The sequence below is a fragment of the Heterocephalus glaber genome, unplaced genomic scaffold (genome assembly GCF_053883595.1).
Source record: "Heterocephalus glaber isolate CG9 unplaced genomic scaffold, H.glaber_assembly_v1.0 deba00000818, whole genome shotgun sequence".
NCBI classification, from domain to species: domain Eukaryota; kingdom Metazoa; phylum Chordata; class Mammalia; order Rodentia; family Bathyergidae; genus Heterocephalus; species Heterocephalus glaber.
Window position 1 is genome coordinate 67,845 of NW_028258164.1, and position 23,010 is coordinate 90,854.

Genomic DNA, 23,010 nt, shown 5'->3' on the forward strand with positions numbered 1-23,010 from the left:
GACAGATTTGGTTTTCGTAGGATCTGAAGTTCATAGAAAGCCCTCTTTATGAAAATGACCAAACAAAATTATCAATATAAAATTAGACACTAACACATATGTGTGATGAGAAAAACAATGGCAGCAAAATAAATTTTAAAGAAAGCAAACTACATTAATATATCTCATTTTATCCAACATAATTTTACCTCACATCTTTTAATGTACCCATACATCAGATGACAACAATGTCTGATTCACCACATCCACATGTTTTAAGTAAATTAAAAATAGATAGATCTCTTTCCAAAACTATATTTTCAGTTTGAATTCTAATCATCTTTTATTCAACTTTATATATTCTAGATAGTAGACCTTTATCTGAGGAACAGCTGGCAAAATTTTTTTCCCACACTGTGGGTTATCTCTTCTTACTGTTGGTGGTTTCTCTTGCTATGCAGAAGCTTTTTAATAAGAAGAGATCCCACTTGTTAATACTTTGTTCTAGGTCACATGCAAATGAGATTTTGTTCGTGAAATCTTTTCCTATACCAATATCTTCAAGAGTTCTACCTAACCTCTCTTCCAGCTGGTTTAGTGTTTCTGTTTTAATATTTAGGTCTTTAATCCATTTCAATTTTAGTTTAGTGCATGGTGAGAGATATAGGTCTAGTTTTAATCTTTGGCAAGTTGAAACCCAATTTTTCCAGCACCATTTATTAAAGAGGCTATCTTTCCTCCAGTGAGGGTGTTTGGCTCCTTTGTCAAAGATGAGGTGGCTTAGTGTGTCTGAAGTTGTTTCAGCATCTTCAGTTCTGTTCCACTGGTCCTCAGTCTGTTTCTTTGCCAGTACCTTGCTATTTTTATCACAGTAGCTTTATAGTATAGTTTCATGTTAGGGATTGTGTTACCCTCTACCTTGTCTTTGTTGCCTAGAACCGTTTTTGCTATTCTAGGTCTCTTCTTCCAAATGAATGTTTGGATTTTTTTCTCAAGGTCTGTGAAGTATTCTGCTGGAACTTCAATTGGGATTGCATTGAATCTGTATAGCAGTTTTGGAAGTATGACCATTTTCCCTATGTTGTTTCTTCCTACCTAGGATCAAAGGATATCTTTCCATTTTCTGATATCCTCTTTGATCTCTTTTTTCAGAGTGCTATAGTTTTCAGAGTAGATGTTTTTGATTTCTTTTGTTAGGTTGATTCCTAGGTATTTCATTTTTTTGAACGCTATTGTGAAGGGAGTTGTTTCTCCAGTTCCTCTCTCAGTGAGTTTGTTGTTCGTGTAGAGGAAAGCTGTTGATTTTTGTGTGTTGACCTTGTATCCAGTTACTTCAATGAATTTGGTTATTAAGCCTAGAAGACTTTTGGTGGAGTTATTGGGGTCTTTTGTATAGAGTATCATGTCCTCTACAAATAATGACAATTTGACTTCTTCATCTCCTAGTTATATGTATATCATTATGTATATCATTTGTCATCTTCTCTACCAGTTCAGCTGTCCACTTCTTATTGCCCTGGATGATATAATACTAAGAATAACAATATATAACTTGGGGTCTAAAGTCTTTGCATCGACTCTCTGCCCATCATTCATTCAAAATATAATTATTGAAACTGATGTGTCTAAAGTATTGTGCCCAGTTTGAGGATTATAGTAACGAGCAGTATAAATATGGCTCTTTGCCTTGTGGTTGTAAGTATAACAAAAGGACAGACATAGGATGGTCATCTTATGCACATTTAATGTTGTGAAAAATGAAAGCTCCTGCGAGAGACCTACAGGGGTCCCTAACCTAGCCTCACGGTGGCAGGGAGGTTTACTCCAGGGTCTGGGAGACAGTATGAATGAGCCAGGTAGAGGGTGGTAGGCAGGGGAAAGGGGTGGACCTCAGCACAGCCTGAGGAAATTTTACAGACAAGACCTGTGGTGGGAAAGCTGATAGCAATTTTGAAGGAGTAAAATGTAGTCAGAAGTGAAGGTAGCAAAGGATAGAATGATACAGAAACATTCATGAGAGAAAGTCGAGGACCAGTAGGCCCTTGTGACCATGTTCAAGATTTTTATTTCATTTTAAATACAGTTGGTTGTCATTGCAGAGTGCTGAGCAAAGATGTGATTTAATCTGATTAGAAGATTGAAAGCTTTTCCTGTTTGTTTGGGTAATGGGCCTAGAGAAGGCAAAGAAATAAGAGTAAGGGTGAAGAGAAGGGTTCGGAGTTGAAATATAAAGGTTTCAGCTATTAACTGCCACTTTGTCCTCAGTAGGATTCCTGCATGTATGAAAATGCCTTTTCATTGTCAATGATTCCTTTTTTAAATAATATTATTCCTTAAGCGCTATTCTGTTTAAGGCAAAGGAAAAGGAAGAAGCATACCTGATTGGTTAATTTTGTACTGAGGTATTTTTACTCGTTTCTTTGGCCAGGTGTTTGTATTTTATTTCCAATTGTGCAGTGAACAATTGGAATCCATATATTTCAGGAATCAGCAAACTGGGTAAGTATATAATTGGGGAGTTAGAAAGCTTCCTCTCAAGTCCCCACAGGTCTTCTTTAGCTGATATTAACAGATTTAGTATTGCTCCTTGGTGTAGGAGTGAGATCCTCAGCCCACACAGCTTCCACTCTGTGGGCTCCACCCTCATCCCAAGTCTTGCTGGCCACGAGGCTTAGGATTCCTTCCTCAGCAGCGACAGGGTACCGGATGTACCTTGTCTTTAGAGTCATGTGCAGCATTTCTCCTCCTCCATGTAGTCCTTGCCTTCTGCTTTTTACAGCCTGGGCATAGGTTGAGTCCCCTTCTTTCTCCTAGTCATATAACTTTCTCCTGGCTCTCCTGTTTTTCTGTCCTAAGGTCACAAGTAACAAAGTTTAAGTTTTTTGTATGATAGTTATATATCTTTAACTTTATTTCAGCTTTTTAAATAGCTTAGTGTGAATTCTGATATAGTTTCTATGTCTGTTACATTTTGACAAGGAAATGTGTCACTGGGGTACATTTCTCCATTGATGGAAGTGTAATTATTCCTCTACAAATAGGATGGGTACCCACAGAAGAATCTTCTCTCTGTAGAGAGGAGTTTCTGAGGGAAGTTCTGTATACATGCACTCTTCCCATGTGCTACTGAGAAATATTAGTATTTTATAGTTTATATCAATTAAAATTTGTCATTTAATCTTTGTAAGATCCTAATCAATTAGCTAATGAAGAAAACCTTTTCTACTTTTCCTCCTGTTAACTAAACCACATGCTCTTCAGCCTTACAAAGTAGATTCCGCATCTCTTTGGCAGCTGTGTTGGCCGGGTTGCTATGAAGACATGAAGATGAGGACATGAAGTGGTTTATTTGAGAGAAAGTCTCAGGCAAGACCAATAGAGAAGTGAGAATAATCAATAGTATGTATGTTATTCAACAGGTTATTGCTGTGGGCATTTGGGAGTTGATCCCATTGGAGTTCTGTGATACATTGTGCAGAAATATTTCTCTTGAGGGGCAGGAATCTGTAGCCTTTGTCACTGGCTGAGGCATCGCTGTGGAGCCATTAACTTCCTTGCACATCAAGCCTGCTTTCTGTGGGGTGCTGTTACCAGGTAGTTCCTTTAGAAATGGCTCACCAGTTAAACGTGTTCCAGGTCCTTCTTGCCTTGAACAAAGAACTGAACGAGAAGCCAAAAACTGCCAAAAGTTTATTTGAAAAGTGAAGGGTGAAGGAGAAAGGGAGAAACTGGCTCTGCAGAGCAAACTTGGGCAAAAAAAAAAAAAAAAAAGAAAGGATAAAAGCAAAAATAAGAGTTTTTCCTGTGTCTGGGAGGCACGAGGTGGGCTACCCTGAAGAGTCAATAGCAGGCTCCTATGGCCTCTCATCTCTTTTATTCTGTCCACGTCTGTGGGAGCCCCTGAGAAGTTCTACTTACAGGGTCCTGGGAATTACTTGGTACTTTTCTTGGGATCTTGTAACTAACAGGTCCCAGTTATTTTCCCAGCCAGCTTTGCCTCGCCCTACCTCCTAGGTTCAGCTGCCTGGGCCTGCAAGAACCCTCAGCAGGGAAGTGAGACAGCTCCCTTGCCTGTAGCAAAGCAAGTGCCAGGGTATGGTCAGGGCACCAACAGTACCTGACCCTGTAGCTTTCTAGCCAAGGCCTCCATTAGAACTATACAATTTGGATTCTGCACAAATGTGCCCAGTAGTGGGGAACTTTACAAGTTTACAAAGCTCCTCTCTGCCAAGCTATAAATTCAGTGAGGTTATTTCCACTTCTGATTTCCCCAGATTTGCAGTACGTGCTAATAGAGGCCCTTCTTTCACCTCCTCTCTCCGTCTTCTACCTCTTACCACTGTCCTCTGTCAGGGCATCAACCATGTTGGAGTCCCATCTCTGCCCCAGGGCTCCACCGTGGCCTGCTGCATGGCCTGGTCTGAGTGCTGCAATAGTTACAGCAGGTGCTTCTCCAGGTTCTAACAGGCACATACCCTGTTTACCAAGGCAGTGCTAGGCAAGACTTTGGAGTTTCACAGACTTCCATTGCTTGCCATTTCAATTTTAGTAACAGCCTTAATTGAAATTCCAGAGTACCACTTGTAACTGTTCTGAGGCAAGTTTATTTTAACTTATATTGCTCTATAGTAATAATGTAATAGCTATACAATTTATCATCCAAACTGGAATAGCTTTGACAAAATAAAGGAGACAGCATTAATAATATACCAGAACCAGGCCCGCACTAGAACTCTCCTGAGTTAAGCAGAAGTACCATTCCTCTACTGCCTTTCCATCCGTTGTGCTGTTCACACAGCCCCAGAAGGAAGAAGAAAACGCAGAATATTTTGGACTTGGACCTTGTTAATTGCTCAGTGCCATTATGGGAGAGGGGAGGAGTCATGGGGAAAATGCTTTTATGGTAAAATGTTCCCACCATTTTCCCTCCTTTGTGGGGGGGTCATGAGAGTTCCCAGAGATTATGTAAATTCTCAAGGAAATGAATGGGTTTAGAGTTTCCTTTTGTTTTGGAGAGGTATGTTGTGTTGTTGCTAGACTTTGCAATTTATCACTCCTTAATTCTGAGTCTCATTTCCTTTCTCCTGCTTGTAAAATGTAATAACACTGATAATGAGAATTACCACGGGGACCAGTGGAAAGGTGTGTAAAGCACTAAGCTAGAGCACGAGCACGGTGTGTAAAAGTACTAACAAAAGTTGGGATCCTCCTGCTACCCTGCAGCTCATTTCCTGGCAAGAGAAAGGGCACAAAGAAAGCAGCTGAAACCTATGAGTAAACACTAGTGAGTGCGTGTTAAAAGCGATAATTCTGACAGCCTAAGTGGATTAAATGCGTATACAGCAAGTGTCAAATGGGCTGGATTCAGAAGTTGATGTGGAGCTACTTTCCTGCCGGCAGAGGGTCTCTGTAAACAGGTTTATCCTGGTGATCCTGGCATTCCTTACCTAGTTAGAGATGCTAGAGGGTGTTTAATATGGGAAGCAACAAAATTTTATTTCATGTGGTTTACATGTGTTTTTATATGGTTTGTGTAAGACTTTGTGGCTTTGCAGCAGGTCTCTAATTTGTAAGATGATGTATGGCAAATTTGCTCAATGATTTTGTACTTCATGGTTCTACACAATCTTCACAGAAGCAATTTAATCACTTTTTGTGTCTGTGCCAGAAAGAGAGCAGGAAGGGAGGGAAAGGGAAAAAAAAGAGGGAGAGGGAGAGGAGGGGGAGAGGAGAGAGAGAGGCTGACTTAACAGAGAGCCAGAGCCGGGATAGGTATTCTGGCTGGAGACGGGGCAATTTATTTAAACCAGGTCAGAGCTTCCTTGGCGTTCACTTTTCCCCTGAGAACAATTGAATGCCGATCCTTAATTTTTTCAAGATAAGCAAGGTAAGTTGTCCTTGTTCTGTGTATTTACTAAGTCCTAACAAGTTTGTTAGTTAATTTGTAACTTTTCATAAAACTAAAACCAAAAGCCAAATCTGCATATTTGTTTGAAGCTGTATGTGACATGCAAAGTTTTCAAAGATGGTGTTATTCTTGGTATTAACAAAAATTAAATGAAAAGAAGAAATGTAAAAATCATTATGAGATAGGTGAAGTATTTATAGAAGGATGTTGCTACTGTGGGTATAATTTGTAAAATTATAATACTCAAATATGAGTAACTTTAAAGCTAAATTTGTGGAATTTTAAAGCTGCATCTGAAATTGAGCAGTGCTTAAACTCATTAGTTCCAAAACATAAATCTTAACATTATCAAAAAATTATATTTTTCTCTAGTATGGTTTTCTTTCTATTTATGATTCTCAGTTATATTATATATAGTATAGCTCTTTTACATACATAAGTGTAAGTACTTTATGTGGACATTCTTTTGGAAATTCAGAGGTATAATGACATTTTGAAATTATAAATCACAATTTCCTAGCTAGGCTTTCATTTTGTTGTGTTCAAGCAAGTTCCAGAAAAAAATGAAACTTTTCAGATCACAAGAAAACATACATGTTCAAAATTAGATGAAAATTTTAAAACATAGGCTTTGTTTTGTGCTTTTAGGTCATTTATGAGGAGCAGTATATTTGGTGGTTTTTATTCCCTCATGTACTGGTATCACAGTCTGAATGAACGTGAAAGCATATTCTTGCCATCACTAGAGTTTGTGCCAGGGCTGTTCTGTGAGCACTCTGTAAAAGGCAACTTTTCATTTATAAATTCAAAAAACAGTGCTCTTCTCCAGAGGTTAAACATACAGACTTCGTGGTAACATCAGTATTTACCATTTACTTCCTTTCTTGCTTCTTCCTAAGAGTTCTCTAAGCCAGAATCTGATGCAGGACACTTTGCATAAAAGGGGTTTTATTAATTATCAAAGAAAAATCTTCTACATACAGTGTTGTTTTGCTTATATTTTGTTTTATATACTGAGTGATACTGATATGAAATGTATTCCTAAGTTTTAGTTTAACACCTAACATTTAACGTCAGAAGCAGGGATTATGCATGGAATGAAGTCATAAATATACTTAGGGTGACTGTAATACATTTGTGATTTATTTCTTAACCTCTCATAGTTCCCAATTTAGTTTCAGTCATTTGTCTTAGAAGGAATCTTAACATCTGTTTAGTTTTATACCATCTTCGAGCGTAACCAAACCAGTGAAATATCCTCTTGCTTCTTATCATGCTTATCAATTGTAGGCAGCAATAAATTATTTTTCTAATTAAGTAAGTTCCTTTTTTCTCCCCACATACTTAAATTTAGTATAACATTAAATGTACGAAAATCAATAGCAATTAGTCCGAGCCACTTTGGGCTTCCATGAAGATACATACACAGTGGACTCAAATTTTAGGTACAAAAAGTCCAGTTTCTAGCTCACCCAACAAACCTTTACTGAGAACACTCTTCACAAAGCATTCTGATGAAAGCATGACAAGGGGAGCTATATGGAAGAATATGTATTCAAATGAAAAAGTATACATAAGTAAAAGTTTACTATAAGTCTATCATATTAATCTAAGTGTTTTCACAGAATATTTCTTCATTACCAGTTTATTTATAGTGGTATAATTACTACAGGAGTTTAGATGGTGGTATTACTGCAGCTTTGGCTGGTCAGACTCAGTTGCAAGAAGGAATGCTTTAAGGTAGTTGTAGTGAATTGGTAGAGAAAAGACAAGAAGGATGTCCCATGTGGGTGGATGAAATGAGGAGATGCTCAGAAGCAGAAAATGTTGAGGGATGAAAAAGGAAAAGGATATAACCAGCTTGCCTGGAGCAGAAGGTTTCTGTCAGGGTTCCAGGGAGGTAAATATGGCAGACTTGGTGAGAATCAGATCTGCAAGCCTGTAAATGGTATAAAATGGGCTGGACTGTGTGAGAGCTGGTGAAATTGAAACAAGGGAACAACATGCCATCTTAGAGAACTTGTCTGGGATGGTTGTACAAAGCCCAGGGTAATGACAAGAATGCCAGTGTGAAGAGATCAGTTGGAGTAAGAAAGAAAAAATAGAGGAGACAAGGCAGTGAGAATGACACACAAACTTTAATAGCAGCAATGCCCTTAACAGAAGTGGGAGATTAGAAAAAGGCCAGTTTAAGTATATGAATCTTAACAGAGTTCCACCAGAGAAGCCGAATCTGTAGGAAATCATGCTCAGAGGCTTACTAGCAGGACTTGACTTTATCTGATTGTGGGATCTGGCTAGACAAGTCTATAATGGACAGAGCAGGTCACAGGGACCCACGGGCTGGCACTCAGGCAGTGACTGAAGCTGCAGTCCAGGGGAGGAATGACCCCTTCACCAAGACAGCCTTGAATCAGACCCACCCAGGTTGTCTGAAATAATCTCCCTAAATTAAAGTTAACTGATTATTCACTCTAATCACGTCCATGAAATTGCCTTCCCCACACCACCTAGATTTGCATTTGATCAAATACTCATGAACCATAGCCTAGTCAAGTTGGCACATCACATAACCCCAAATTGCTGTGAGCTCGAAGATGCTGGTGGTAGTTTCCTAGGTGAACATAGTCAGAAATCTGTTGGAAATTCAGAATCAAAACTTTTAAGCATTATGAAAATTGGAGGTAAAAAGTTATCCACACAGAGATGATAATTGATATCATTGAGAGAGTTGAGATCCTCAGGTAAAGCTGTAGAACTTATGTGTCAAAGATGAATTTTGGAGAGAAACCATTTTTAAGGGGCAATGGGAAGAAGAGTGAACTAAAAGTAAGGGAAAAGACTATACATTTAAGAACAGAACCAGAATATCACATAGCCTCAGCCTTCCCTCTCTGCTAAGCTTTCTCACTGAATTTCCAACATTCCCAGCAAGGCAGAGACCGCTGTAGTGGGTCCCTTGTTTTCCTCCTGGATTTGAGAAACTTACGGCCGAAGATCCAAACAGAATGTGCATTGAAAAACAAGAAGGCTAGTGGTCTGTGTTGTAAACTCTCTAAAGGCAGTTGGAATAAGAGACAAGAAAGACTCCAAATTGCAAGGATTCGAGACAGAATGTATAACAACGAGTAAGAGGAAAAACTCTCAGGACTACTTAATGGGAAGGTTTCCTGGAACCCTTGCCTCACAGTCCTGAGTGCCCTTTCTCCTCTTCACCTATCTGGCACGTTTTTATTACACATTTAAGGGACAGCTCAGGCATCTGCCCTGTGGGAAGTTCTCTAGCTCAGCCTAGCAGAAATGCCAGCTTAGTCCCTTGTGCAATTACTCTTGTGAAAATCGTAAGACTTGAAACTTCAATTTATCTGCATAAACATTTGAAGTTCAATAATTATACTCCCAACAGTTGACTCAGTTCTCTCCCAAGAACACTGGAAAGCTGGAAGGAGTCAGAAATCAGGTGAAGGCCAGAGTTGGGAGGAGATAAAGGAAGTGATATTACGCACCTCCTGAAACATCAGGGAGCATTCAAAGGACGATAAAAGGCAGTCAGCAGGCCCAAACCAGGCTGTGTGGAGATGGGCAGCCCCTTAGAAATCAGGACATGGCAAGGACATAGTAAAGTGACAGTCAGTCACCTGGGGAGGACCTAGTTAAGCGCAACGTATTTGGCAACTTGGAGCTCAAACCTCTGGATTTGAGTTCCGTTCGTCACACTCCCTATGTCTGTGGCAAGATCATGGGACAGCTCTCCTCCTTCACTTTGTCCTCAACACAGTAGTATTCTTGGTGAATATAATTACTATTCTGTGAGACAGAAGACCGCCTAGCTGGCTTAAGCACACAGTCGCCAGCATGTGGCGTGTGGAACAGGAGCAGCAGTCTCAACAGCAGTTCACATATCCAGGCCGCGTATTACAAGCCCCAGGGCTCTGGAAGCTTGCTTGAAATTGCTACATCAGTCCTCCCAGTTTCTCGGGCACATGCATTGTGGGTGATGCTGCCCTTTTATATCACCATAGTGTATTGTCCTTGACAGTAGAACACAAAGGTTGAAGAGACGTAGCTCATTTGCAATTGAAATTGCTGGTATATATTTCCATGGTATTTACCTTTTACAGAATTAAGCATCACTTCTCATTAGAATTATGTGACTATATTCCTGAATAATTCTTTTCATCTGTACCTCCAAGCGTTCTATATTTTTATTTTAGAGGGGTTTTTAGAGTGTTTAATATAGTAAATGGCAGAATGATGCTTTCAAGTCCACAAAAAATACTTTATCCAAGATTGATTTAGAAATTGACTGCTTATTTTCTTTTGAAAGGTGTGAACTTGTTCTTCTATACAGAAATAAAGCTGAAATTAATTTACTGAAAATTTAAGGTACAGGCAAATGTAGTACCCTTATTCCTTTTGTACTTTTTAGGGGCAATTTCAAGAAGCATTATTGAGAGTCTTTCAGGATTGTTCTTCAAAATGAGGATTGTAAACACAATCTTTCTGTCTCCAAGGAGAACAACAGAACTAAGTGTAATTTCTCCGGACTGTCTGCATTTCCAGGGGCTGAGTTTCTCCTCTTTGCCAGGACACTATATATGGCTATAGCCAGGTTGAACCACCTGTTACATAACAATGTAGTAAAGCAGAACAATGCCAGAATCGCTGGTGGTTGCACTTGGCCGGTTAGAGTGTGAACGAATGGACTGTGACAGTGTGTGTTTATTCGGAAACAATTCTGGGAATAAAGAGCACACTGCACTGCTTCATAACAACACTCTTAACAGAATAAGAATTGATGTTTCATGTACGGTAAAGGACAGATTTAGAGTAGAAAGATTTCACCTCTGATTTGCAGTGTGTTAGTAAGTAGCTGCGTGACTGGAGCTAAACATTTAGTCTGACTGTACATTGGGATCTTTACACAGTTTGGATGTGGTCACGTTTTTTTAAGTCCCAGTGCTAAGTTTCAGATTCATTGTACTCTATAAATCAGATCAGTTTAACCCACTTAACATTGTCATGTCAGAGTTTTCAGCTCAATACTTCTTTTTAGTGCTGCTTTAATTTTGCATAAGCCTCGAAATATATTAAGTATGGAAAATAATATTCTTTTAAATGTTCATGTTTCTAGTGAAAGGGTGTTATTTTTAGCATATATCATAGCATTTTCCTTCTAGAAAAGGGTTATCAGCTCCTCTTCTTGTCCATGTTTGCTTCTTCCCACTTGGTTAAGCATTGCTAAAGCAGGATCAGACATTTCTGCCTGGGCAGCCACAGATTACATCTCTAACTCCTCTCACTGTCAGGAGTGTCACTGTTGACAAGTTAGGATGGTACTCTGAAACTAAAAAAATCTGGAAAGAAGGGGGCAGAATGTGATTGATTTTGCTAAAGATGTCAAATTAGAATCATATGTATTATGCATACTCTCCATTTTGTTAACACTTTCACTCTGTGAATGCTTAACATCTGCTTAGGGCCATTCCTTATTCTCCCACATAATCATTACCTACTATACTTGGGATAATCCAGTCAGTTCCCTAAGACACATGCAGTGCAGTCTGGGAAATTGGTAAATCTTCATCCGCCATCATTTCCTTTAACTTTTTAGGCTTTTATTGAATTATATATTGCAAGTTCTTATTCACATGATTTTCGAAGGATGAAGATAGCAGAATGAAAACTGAATGCCTAATATTTTAATACTGTGGTATACCAGTTTTCATTGTCAAATGTTTTCATCTTACTACCTGAGTTTAGTCTTTGGATCTGCAACTCTGTGTATGGCTATTTAACACTTACTATAACCATAATCTGTAAAGAAGGAACAGCCAGCATTCTGCGGCACACAGGCCCCAGTGGACCCTCTGTGCATAACTTAACTTCTTCCCAGTCATGGATTCCTTCTTTATCCTGCCTCACACCCAGCGCCAGGCTTCAGAGTAACAGGGCTGACACCATGTGCCTGTTTTTATAGTCCATGTTCTTGAGTGGAGTTTTACCTCAGCGCCAGCTTGAAGTGAAGGATTTGGCTTTAAAGGAATCTACTAGTCAGAATCACATTGTGCTGAGGAACACCCTCACTTTTGGGATCCTTTTGCCTCATAAAGTTGAGTTTGGTCAGTCTGTCTGTCTGTCTGTCTCTCTCTCTCATCTCTTCTTCCATCTTAGATTCTAAAATATTTCACCTAAGTTTATTAATTTAACTCTTTCTGTGCCAACCAAATAATCTCCATACCTTTTCCCTCCACTTAAACCATAAATCACCTCTTTGATTGCACACGCACTATCTTTTAAAATTTTAATTTCCATTCCTCTGGAATAGATCTATCAGTTTGGTACTAGAAATTAAGTTGATGAACCAGCTTGTACCAACCGTGTGTAGTTGGCAACGGGAAGCCCACTTTATCAACCTCCTATTGTGATGTAACAAATGAGAATGAAATGTTTCTGGATGATAATACCTTGGGGGAATGTAGCCACCTTGAATATTTCTTGCTTTTCACAGTTAGCTTTGCTTCTTCTATATTCACACAGAATACCGCAGGGTTATGTGCAGTCTCTGAGGATGTGCCATAAGGTGTGGGTAGAACAGGGCAGCACGTCTGGATTGTTTGAACTGAAGATATGGTCAGGATGGGATTTCTGCAGTCTTGGTTCTCTTGCTCCCTGAAATCTTGCCAGCAAACATGTTTATAGTTTTTCCTGTTGGATTAAAATATTCTGTTTGCAAATGAAGTTCCCATTACTCCATTAGTAAAATAGAAATTGGATTAATTTTACAAGTTAACAGGGGAAAGACATCTCTGATCACCTGTGCTTCTTATCTCTATTTTTGTTTGTTTGGTTGGTTTTTTCACTACTGCAGTTAAACCCAGGGCCTTTGCATGGAGTTGCATCCCAGCCCTTTTTATTTTTATTTGTTTGTTTGTTTGTTTGTTGGTACCAGGGATTGAACTTGGGACCTTGCGCTTGCGAGGCAGGCAGCGGAACCACTGAGCTAAATCCCTGGCCCCGTTTGTTTTTTGAGACAGTGTCTTGCAAAATTGCAGAATTGCCCAGGCTGAGCTAAAACTCTTGATCCTCCTTCCTCATCTTCCCAGAGTGCTGGGGTTACCGGTGTGTGCCAGGACACCTAGATCGGTCTCCAGATTTTTTTAAAAAATTAAGATGCTTTTATCACTTTTTTTTTGTTTTGTTTTTTTGGTACCAGGGATTGAACTTGGGTCCTTGTGCCTGTGCAGCAGGCGGTGAAACCACTGAGCTAAATCCCCAGCACTTTTATTACATTTTAATATCAAGGTTTCACCACCTTGATTAAAAGGTAGGAAAATTTTGTACTATTTCTATATTTAGGGACTGAATACATCATGTTACTTAGAGCACTACCTCCTACAATACAGCACAGGCTGCTGTAGCAATGCACTCTCAGGGTGAGTGGTGCAGTCAGGACCTCCACATAAGAGCTCAGGTGGATAGTTTGCCATGGGGCTCCAGCAGCTTCCCTATGAGACCCTGAGTAACTGCTGTAGCCCCACCATGTTATCCCCGTGCTACTGAGAGGGGAGAGGAGAGGGAAATTCGGTCACCCCCTTCCTGGGGAAATGGTAGTTTTGCCACAAGGAGGAATGGAGGATGATGGATATTAGGGCTATTAATAGTATCTGCCACATGTTACCCCTGAATTGTTCTGCATTCTAGAGAGCATTTTGAGTTAAATGTGAGGCGCAGAATGATGTGCTTTGAGTAGAGCAGGGAGAATTGGCATCTTTCTACTTGAAGATCTAATCCATGCAAAATGCTTTGAGATGGTACTGTGTAGTAATAGGTGTAAAGAGATGCGAGGCACTGTCCTGAATACTCGCCACGGTCATCTCATTGAATACTCGGAATAACCCTATACACTGAGTGTTGTCATTCCCTCTCCCTCCACAGAGGAGGACAGGAGGCATAGCTAGGTAAGGACCATACCTGCAGGCACAGAACTAGTACATGACAACACTGGTCTTCGAAGCCAACATTCTGCATCCAGAGTGTCACAAACCACTTCCTGTCCAGTTGCCACTCGGATTATAAGGCTGTCTATTGAGACTGAACAGAAGAAAAGATTCCTTAAATCATATGATTATAAATATGTTTTTATTAAAAAATCAGATACAGGCAATAAAGCATTTACTTCTTTCTGGACTTCATCCTGAGGTATTGCTTTGTTTTTCTTTTCAGTCAGGGTAATAGATAGTAGAGAGATAAATGTATATACTTAATAAATGAAATCCACCTTTAGACCAAAGGAAAGAAAGCAGATTTGAACAAAAAATGTGATATATTTGTTATTAAGCAAATATATCTGAAGTCTGATTTTCTGAACATTCAGAGTTGTTAATAAATGATTTAGGTATATCTGTGTAAAGATGTTTAAGCCACTTTTAAACCAGGCAACCAGGTAAACAATCTAGCCCAACATTTAAGGACTTGGACCATTTGGGTGACTATTCCCACATTTTGCATTGTATATATAGACCATCACACCTAGTAAATGAGGACTTTAGAATATTATGGCACTGATAGCCATTCCCTAGGTGTATTTGTCTGCTAGGGATGCCGGAATGAAATTCCACAGACTAAGGGTCTTAAGCAGCTAAATCTGTTCCCCCGCAGTCTGGAGGCTGAAGTCTGAGGTCGATGTCTGCAGAGTTGGTTTCTGAAGAGCCTCTCTCGCCCTCCAGACAGTGGCCTCTCCCTGCCTCCTGGGGTCCTCTCTGTGCCTGCTGATCTCCTTTTATAAGGGCTCCAGTTAGATTGGACTAGGGCCACCCCGATGGCCTTGTTCCAACCAAATAGTCATTGGTGGTGAAGGCTTCAGTGTTTGTTTTCTGGAGAGCCACAGTTAGCCCATCACACTAGATATACTTTGGAAACAAAGTTTAAAATTAAACAGTTTATAGGGTGAAAATTTCAGCATTTGGATTTTTCCCCTTCCTTATTTGGCTTTGGCCAAAACAAGATGTGGTACGGGTGTGATTATAAATGTGTTTACTTAAATATTTTGAGACAGCTTAATCAAGTTTATTATGCAGATTGTTAAAACATATAAAGGGCCATCTTGAACTTGCTGTTGCTTGCATTTTCACCCACTTGACTAAAGGGAAGAAATCAGTGTCGTATTAGTAAACATTTTGCTGAAAAGTAAGTGTGATCAAGTGGTCTGAGTAGATATAAGTGGTGAGCACTCTAGTCATCCATTAACAATCCTGATCTCTTATGAGAGAATAGCTAGGAGCGGCAGGGCAGGAGAGCTGACAGAAATAAACAGCCCTCAGTGCAGATGAGCCCTTTCTCTCCAGTGCCACTGTAGAGAAATGATAAAGAACATGGCAAAAAGGGAATGCTTTATCTTTTCCAGTTTATTGGAGTGGGTAAAGGAGGATAAGTACATCACTGTAAAATATTTGAAGTATTCTTTTAAAGGAAAATATCATTAAGGAAGTTTATTTTGTCCTTCTCACAAAAATATTCTGAGTAATACTGCTTGCTTTTAGTTTCCTGATCACTCTACCTCTTTCCTTCTTAATCTCTGTGGAAAGTTGGTAGACAAAAGGGAAATAATGGACTTTATGGCTGGTAGGAAAAATCTGGAGAAGTGAGTGAAAATGAGGAAGACCATAAAAGTCAAATAGCCCTCATGCAGTTTTCTAAAAATAATCCTCAGACCTGTGAAATTTTTACAAGTGTATTTATCTGATTTAAGATGAAATGTAGTCAGAGGCCCTTTGCACATGCACACACACACGCACACATGCACACACACGTGTGTGTGTATTTGTGTAAATGCTAAAAAAATTGTGGCACACAGTACAGACTGTCTAATAAAAGCTTCCTGCTGAAGCACAACATTGGAAACATTTGACCCTGAAAAAGAAAAATGCTGGATTTTTTTTTTTTTTTATCTTGAGCACTTTACTTGGATTATCTCATTTCATACTCCAGATAACCTCACGGCCCAAGTGTTATTATCCTCCCCTTTTCATAGATGAGGAAAGCAAGGCCTGAAGCTGCCTGCAGGCCCCAGGGGGCCACTTAATGGTGGTCAGACACGAGTGACAGCATCACTGTGCTGTACTGTGTATGACACAAAGTGCACGTAGCCAGATGTGGATGGTATTAAGAGGCCAGGACCGTGAGTTTATGAAGAATGGCATCAATAATACCGTGACAGCAGCTACACCATGAGACCATTCCACAGAAGGCCTTATGAGGTCTCGCTCTTACTTCCTTTTCTGGCTCACATCTTCCTGTCTTCACTCACTGCTAGACTCTGGTCATTCAGGAAATGTGGTCAGCTCACAGGGCCATGCTCCCCGGCCTGCAGTAGAGCCACTCAGCCCCTCTCCCCTTCACTGTTGTGACACAGTGAAAATTTCCTTTGAAAATCCCTCGAGTACCCATCTGTTGTCCCACGGAAAACCGGATCCTGTCAGACTTTTCAATTGGACTGCCTGGCTGCAAAGTTGTTTGAACACCAGGTAAAGGGATTAACCTGCTTTTGAGTTAGTTTAGAAATCGTCATGTACACCAGAATCGTTTTCAGGAACAGAAGCAAAAGAAAGCAGGAAAAGACTGGCATTTCTTACCTTACTGCTCTGGGTCACCACTGGGCAGGCAGCAGTCTCTGATGTGCACTGTTTGATCTGAGCTCTCTTTCTCTTTCTCTTCCTCTTCCTCCTCTTCATCTTCCTCCTTCCCTTCCTCTTCCTTCTTCCTTCCCCTTCCCCTTCCCCTTCCTTTTTCTTCTCTTCTTTTTTCCCATATTATTATTTCAGGTAACCAGGCTACCATCACTGTATGTCGTGTCAGTTTAAAGGACATTATTGTATTTTCTGTTGGACCCAAATTATTTAATTAATTAGATGCTATTCTTTTACTAATTTTTTCCAGTTTGTTGATGGGATGGCTAATTATTTTGGCATCAGACATTGCCCTAATTAGAGTATGTCATGTCTGGTATTACTTCTGTTTAACCACCTTTCCCAGCCAATAATAATAGACCCAATCATGCATTTTCCCCTACCTGTCTACCCAGTAATAGGCTCTACTATCACACAACCTGAAAAATAGAACACCTTTCTGATTACGAGGCAACTCCAGATGCTGCCTTCAGTAAGAGCAAACTTGTTCAAAATAACCATGAGCCACGAGCTTGCCGCTCCTTCTGTCTTTCTCCTGACAGCTCCTACAAGCTGCAAGCTCCACGCCTTCAGAGTCTGCCCCAGGATGTACAGAGTGCAGAACCGTCCCACTAGTAATCAACACATTCTGGTCTTTTTTTTCTTTTTTGCTTCTTTCTTGCACTCACCCATTCCCCACCACTACCTTAAATAGTCCTTTTCAGCCTCTTTAATAATCTTGATTTTCTTCTGCATCTCACATATGGGGGCATCCCATTCTGTTTGCACTTTATTTCTAAATATATTTCCTCCCTAGATGATTACATTTGGCATCATATGATTTAATTGCATCCACGTACTGATATTTTCTTTCTGTCTATCTAATCTATCTCTAGCCCTGAACTTTTCTTCATGATTTTGATACATACATGTTTTGTATGCCTTGTCCTGTCTAGTAGTAAAATTATCCTCTTATATTATAGATCCTCGATGTTTAATGAGTATTTACAAAATTAATTAAAGTCATCGAAGTGTTTTTTACATATAACATGGCTGCAAAAATACTAAAAGAAAAAGTTAATATGATACCTTTTAGAACATTCTTTAAAAGTTTGCTTTTCTACAACCAGGAAAAAAGATTTCCACCAGTCATTATGGATTGCACTGATTCTTCAGGTATTTGTGACTATAAAATATGAAAATGCACTAGTATTGTAACTTTTTGTCTTTGTAAAATATCTGGCACAATATTTTCAAATCAAAGATTTAGCATCATAGTTTTCTAGTAGACTTCATGTCCTTATAGGGTAAATTATTCTTCAGTGGAGACAAGTAATTATTAATAACAGTATTAATGTAATAGTATTTTCTTCCATTCAATACATTTTAATGTGCTCTATTGACATTTCAGGTGTTATATATATGTAATGTATATTTATGTTACAATGAAAATATATTAAAGAGACAGATGCAGATAACTATATACATTTGTGCTTAAATTTAACAAAGTTTGCAAATGATCTTTTAAGTCTTTATATGAATGTGTACATGAACACAGCTGTGTAGTTAAAACATGTTTTTATTTGCAAAATAAATAAGACTGGGCTGGGTTTTTCCAAACTGTGATATAAGGGAATGGTCACAAGACTGAGATTCAGAAAATCAAATTTTAACTCCTGCTTTGGATGGTAACTCATAGGTGTTGAACAAGTCCTACCCCCTCTAGAGTGTGTGCTCTGCATACATTTGTGAAGGACAGGGATTCTTTGCTGTATGACCAGCATCTAGAAGAGACAGAGCCCAGAAAAATGCAGAACAAATTTGTTGCATAATTAAATTTACAGCTTCCACATATATAAAATGTTTATATTTATAAATATAACATTGTAAGTAAAGATAGTAATCCAACTTTCATATTCCAAATTAATATTAGAGCTCTTGTTAATTTTAATAAGACAGATTTGAAGCTAGGACTGTTTAGTCTCTTCTTGAGCATTTATATTGCTTAATCCAGTGAAGCTTTTTGCTGAATATTTATTAATATGAAAGCCAAAACTAAGCATTAGTCCATCTGTCATTACTCACCAGAACTAAAACAAAAACTTGAAAATTAAAAAGGTATTGTTGAGATTCACAAAATTAGGTAAATATAAAAGTGTTTAAAAACTAAGCTCTCAAATGGCATTTTTTATTGTTGTTGTTGTTTTGTTTTTAAATCCAGAGTGTGTAACATTTACACTTTGAGAATCATTAAGGTTTGAAGCCACACTAAAAATTTTGGATATCCTGTAGGTGTACCCTTCCTTAAGAAATCTTGATATCTCCACTAAAAAATACAAATTAATAAAGATGATTCACTTCTATAGTTTTTCTTCTCATTCACTGAACAAATACGTAGTAAATGACAACTCTTTAAAACCCAGTTGGGAATTGCCAGGGAAGTCAGGCATTGACAGTCAACGCTCCAGGATCATCGGCACAGCCTGCTGTCCACAGGCCCTGCGGCCTCCAGTGGCAGTCTCCTGGCCAGAGTCAGCATCAGCACTGGAGAGACGAGAGAGGAAGCCTGGGGACATGTCTTGCCACTGCAGGACACCATCTGCCTCACCACCATCCCCTGGGCCTCCTCCCACCAGGATCCTGCACAGCCCTGCCGTCTCTGCTGCTTTTCTCCCTCAGGGTAGTGTCCTTTCCTCCTCTGTCCTCCTGATGAGTGACATCCTGTCCCCTTTAAAGTAAAACTGCTGTTGCTGGATCCTTGCCACCCTCTTTCCCTCTTATTCTGCCTGATATTTTTCCATAGCACTTATTACCATTGCTTGTTTATTCACTGCCATTCTCATACATACAATAGAATGTAAGCTCCACAATAGCGGGAGTTTGTCATTTGTTAATGTATCAGCATCGTCGAGAATAGCACATGACCCATGGGGGTGCTTTGTAAATGACTATTGATGGATGCATCAGAGCAAAGATGAATGAATGAAAACTGAATGGTTGAACGAATGAATGGACACTGACCTGAACTTCATCCTGCCAATTTCTCTCCAGTTTCTAGCATCACTTCATGATTTATATTTAAAGGTTCCCCTAATATCTCATTATTTTCAATAAGAGTTGATAGCACTGGCTGTATTGCCTCACACTGCCTTTGAAAACACATGTCATAATTCTGCTTGGCTCAGTACTTTGGTAATACAGGTGAAGTATTCCTCATTTGAAAGAGTTGGGATCAGAAGGTTTTCAGATTTTGTATGTTTTTCAGATTTTGGAATATTTGCATATACGGTGGACCTTTGACTTATGAACTCAATTCATTTGCAAGGCTGGTTGTAACTCAAGCTGGTCAACGAAAGGTCAGGGTCCTCTACACAGCCTTCAAAGTCTCTCCTGTACACAGGCAGATATCAGTGTCCTTAGAGAGACACTGGCCCAGGATTTCTCAGTTAACCCCACACAGGAAAGGATGTTGTCATGTTCCTCCCAGAACGCTTTAAGGCTTATATCTATATCTGAGACCATCTGGAAGCACAAAGGTCAGTATTCAGTAGTAACTCAAGACTTTGTAATTTAACACTATAATTCTAGTCAAAACCCAAATTGTTCGTATGTCAGGCCAGTCATAATGCAAGGGTCCACTGTACTAATGAGATATCTTAGAGATGGAGCCCAAATCTAAACACAAAGTTCATTTATGTTTCATTATACACTATGTACACATAACCTGAAAGTAATTTTATGTAGTATTTTTAGTGTATCTGAATTTGGATTGTCCCCATGACATGGGGTCAGGTCAGCGCTCAAAAAGTCGAGGGTTTTGGAGCAGTTCAGATTCTGAATTATTGGGTTAGAAATGCTCAACTTGTATACCCTTGGGGCTTGCCCCTATCCCTCAGGTGGGATCTAGCCAACATATGGGCACGGGTGGAATATTCCTCTACCACAGGGACTCCTTAAATTACCTCCACAGTATACAAGTGAAATACCCAAACTAAACTAAAGAACATTTAGAATGGTCATAAATAAAGTGTCTTCTTCAGTAAGTGTGCATGTTCGACCATGACAATCCAGGAGGGCAAGGCAGAGACCAAAACAGAGAGAGAGAAGGAAAATTCCAGGCTCCTATGGGGAAAACTGGGGCATCTGTATGAATGTGGTTGGGAGTGTAAATGGCTTCGTTGTTTCTGAGTGGTGGTTTGCTAATCTTTATTAAGGTTAAGCAGATTCCTACCCTTGCACTAGCATTTCAACTACTAGGAATTTATTCTCTAAAGACTCTCCTGTTGCAACCTGAAACATTCAACTAAACCAACTAAGCCATCAATAAAGAGGTGGTTTAATTTTGAAACCACATAGCTGTATAATAGACCAGTGCCATCATTAAAAAGAGTAAGTGTAGATATGTTTGCAGTCTGTTATGAAAGGGAAAATTGCCCGTTCAAGTGTATGGTGTGGTCCCCATTATCTTCTAGATACTGGGACTAACAATCAGTTCTACATGCCATATACCGACTTGTGAAGAAATGAAATTATACTTGAAAAACTCACCACAAGCAGATAAAGGTCAAATGGCAGAGGAAGCTGTGTTATAAAGAGTAATAAAACCCAGCAAGGGCAGAAAGTGATGAGCATCAGAAAAAGCCTGTCTGAGGAGAGGATGTTGGAGCAGAGATCTGAATAAGATGAGGGGGCAAGGGGTGATTAGCAGGGATAGACCGTAAGTAAAAAGGACCCGAGAAGGGCTCGCATGGAGTGTTCATGGGCACGCAGAGGCGACAGTGTGGACGGAGAGAGATGACCACATGGAAGGGCGGGTAGAAGGGGAATCTGGGAAGTCACCAGGGGCTGTATTACAGGGCATTTTATGGACTGTACTGACAATTTGGGATTTTCTTAAATTTGATAATGAACTGTTTGTAAGAACTTGAGCAAGGAAGTAATATATTCAGACTGTCTTTTGAGAATCACTGTGGCTCTTTGTAGAGAATATTCTGAGGCAGAAAATAACCATTTGGTAGGTACTGGCATTGTCTTTTTGAGTGCTGACAGTGGCTTGAGATGGGACTAGCAGTGGAGAGGGGTAAATGTGGCCAGATTCGTGGTACATTTTGGATGTAAGGCCAGAAGGACCAGGTGAGGAACTGGATGTGGCACATGTTGGAAAGAGGAATCAAGGAAGACTACAAGGATTTAGGCCTGAACAATGGAGTGAGTGGAGGTACCCTTTCCTGAGGGAGAAGGAATTTGTCAATACATGGGGATAGGCATAGGGATTGGAGTTCTGCTTGGGATGTGTTAATCTTGAAATGTCTGCCAGGTCTCCCGACTGGAAGCTAATAGGCAGTTGGATTAACAACTGGCATTTAGGAGAAAGCTTTTTGGGAGGCCTTAAAGCCCTAGCTGTGATCTCCTAGGAAGAAAATGTAGGGTGTATCTAGAAATTCTGGCAGGGAGGAGGTCCCCGCACCAGAGACTGGATAGAAGCAGCTAGTGAGAAGGGGGAAAGTGAAGTGTGGCTCACAGAGGCAAAGTGAACAGATGTGTGGAGTGATACAGCATGGCACCTACACTGCTCACCACCATCTTCTGTGGGGGGTAATACTATAGATATTAAATATTTGTTCTTTCTGTAATATTTGAATATGTTTTATTGAGAGACTTTTAAAGTAAAAAGACCAATAAAAAGATGAAGAATATAGCCGAGGAGTTAGCTCAGTGGTTTCACTGCCTGCTGCGCAAGCACAAAGACCTGAGGTAGATCCCGGCACCAAAAAAAAAAAAAAAATGAAGAACAATAAAAGTTTAAAAACCTATTAAAAGAATGTATGAGCAGCATCAGCAATGAGTCTGTTATATTTTTGATTAGACAATTTACAAAAGTATTGCAGGGACCAAAACTGAGAGGAAAAAACTTACGTCTTTCATATAGCATATCTAACTGTATGTCTAAGAACCTGGTTTACAGAGGATTCGAGTGGAATGCAAAGTGTATGTGTGTATATATGTAGTTATTATATAGAGCATTCTTCATGTATTATCAATGGGCATTAAGTGAAAAACAAAGCAGAAATGCTTATAAAATGTGTAGGGGGAAAAGTCTATTTCTCTAATCTGTTGGTACTGCTCATATGTTTGATCAAATAAGTGTTAGAGTTTCATTTCCGTGCTCTGAGTAGAATGCCGGTTGATGCATTTCACTGGAGCTCAAGGAAATTACTCTGATCTTAAAGTTTCTTAAGAATGGAAATGAAAATGACCAGTCAGTATAATTGATGGTGCAAATGGAGACTCACACCCCAAAATGGCCAGTCAGGAGTCGGTCATCAAAAGGCCATCAGATATCTGTGTTCCCTTGGAATTGGGGTACACCTTTTCGACTTATTTAGGTTACCTATATGTCATCTCAGATAAGATGGTGTATGTTAAAATGTTGCGAAAATCATCCAGATAAAATAC

General features: G+C 39.5%; 1 protein-coding gene across 4 annotated transcripts in view; it reads left to right on the forward strand.

The window, feature by feature from the left end:
* LOC147828914 (regulating synaptic membrane exocytosis protein 1-like) overlaps window positions 1-23,010 on the forward strand; it is a 97,131-nt gene that overhangs the window by 64,651 nt on the left and 9,470 nt on the right. The gene's annotated exons all lie outside the window — the stretch shown is intronic.